Source organism: Sinocyclocheilus rhinocerous, unplaced genomic scaffold (genome assembly GCF_001515625.1).
Source record: "Sinocyclocheilus rhinocerous isolate Xijiao unplaced genomic scaffold, SAMN03320098_v1.1 scaffold666, whole genome shotgun sequence".
Taxonomy (NCBI): domain Eukaryota; kingdom Metazoa; phylum Chordata; class Actinopteri; order Cypriniformes; family Cyprinidae; genus Sinocyclocheilus; species Sinocyclocheilus rhinocerous.
Window position 1 is genome coordinate 475,467 of NW_015661984.1, and position 1,662 is coordinate 477,128.

The window sequence follows — 1,662 nt, forward strand, 5'->3', positions numbered from 1 at the left end:
TGTAAAAATCGACGCGTTTCAGAAAGGCGGGGCATAGAGGAGAAACAATAATGTACAGTATGTGGAAAATAATGTTTTTTTTTAACCTTAAACCGCATAAACACATTTCATTACACCAAATACACCAAATAATGTTCTTTTTAGCAGCATCATATGACCCCTTTAAACGTCATAAATGTCGCTTTAGATACATTTTTGAAAAGATGCAAGTTCCAAACACAATTAAAAAAAAATGATAAAGCACCTTCAGCTAGGCCTCATATCAAACATCCCAGACTTAATGTTGAAACTTTAAAATTTGTTCCTCATTGGGTTTTGTTTTCGCCAATTAAGAAACATTTTCAAACACTACATGATTAAAACGAATGGCCACAAATGTAAGTGATGAATGCAGTCCATCTGTCCACGAGCAGAATAAACAGAAATGTGCTCTGTGGAATCGCACAGCCAAGTAAATGTGGCTTCAAGCTATGAAGCCCCATACAAACACCATGTGATATGTGCCAGTGATTAATGCATTCATGAAATAAGTTCTGTATAAACACAGAAAACATTAGGACTGATATATTAAACATCCAAACGAATATAAATCAGCAAATAGCAATGTATTGAATGTTTATTTGAACTACTTAATGAATGTTTGTGAAATGTCTGAATTGGAAACAGGAAATAAAATGTGGAATATATATATATATATATATATGCCTATATATATACACTAAATGCATGCAATCTTAAATAAATAAATAATAAAGTAGTTCAATATGCAGGATTTATTTATTTATTTATTTTTAACAAGACCTAGATCATTTCTGACCCTATAATGCACAGACAATCATTTTTTTTATCATTATTTTGTTGATTATACTGAGATGTACTGAGCCGATGTGGAAATTCCAGTAAATTATATATCTTGACATTGTTTAATTAACATACAGAAGACAAAACCAGTTGACTTATAGAAGAATTATTATGTGATTATAAATGTTTTGACTTTTTACTACTTGTGGATATACTGCCATATCACAAAACATAAAACAAGAATGTAAGAGGTGTTTGAAGCTAATCAATGTAGAGATAAAATGGAAGAAAACAAAGTATAAGGAAGGGCAAGGAGAAGAAAGAGAAAAGGACAGAGAAAGCTTGAGTATCAGATGCGGGGAAATTATACAATCCAATTAAGGAGAGTGAGAGAGAGTAAGGCTTGTTGAGAAAGGGTAAAGAGAGACGCGTGTAGGACACACAGGCCATGAGAGAGTGTGTGCAGGCAGGATGTGGAAGGCACATGAGGGGCCCTCCAGCAGGCAGACTGTGAACATTAGAGAAACATGTCCCGTCCTACTCACCAAGCCTTGTGCATACAAATTTATACTGTTTACAGAACCAGAGGAGAGAAAGCTCTTTGTCTAGAACTCATGTTTAATCATTAAAAATAGAACAGCATTTTTCTGCATTTCCTATGTACATGCTCTCTCTTTTCCATCTCACCCTGTTTTCATATTTAAGGTTTGGGATTTAAACAAACCCACAGCACATCACATTTTGGCAAGTAACTCATCCCATATGTTGGTGCTATGAACACGAGAGATGCCTCAAATCATGTGGCTTGTGGAGGAGAGGTGTTATTACTTTAATCAGACGTATTTTCACATGATATATATA

The 1,662-nt window shown here is 34.2% G+C and overlaps 1 protein-coding gene across 3 annotated transcripts in view; it reads right to left on the reverse strand.

Annotated features, from left to right (window-relative positions):
* Positions 1 to 1,662, reverse strand: part of LOC107727022 (tensin-2-like) — a 61,402-nt gene that overhangs the window by 53,507 nt on the left and 6,233 nt on the right. The window lies entirely within an intron of this gene.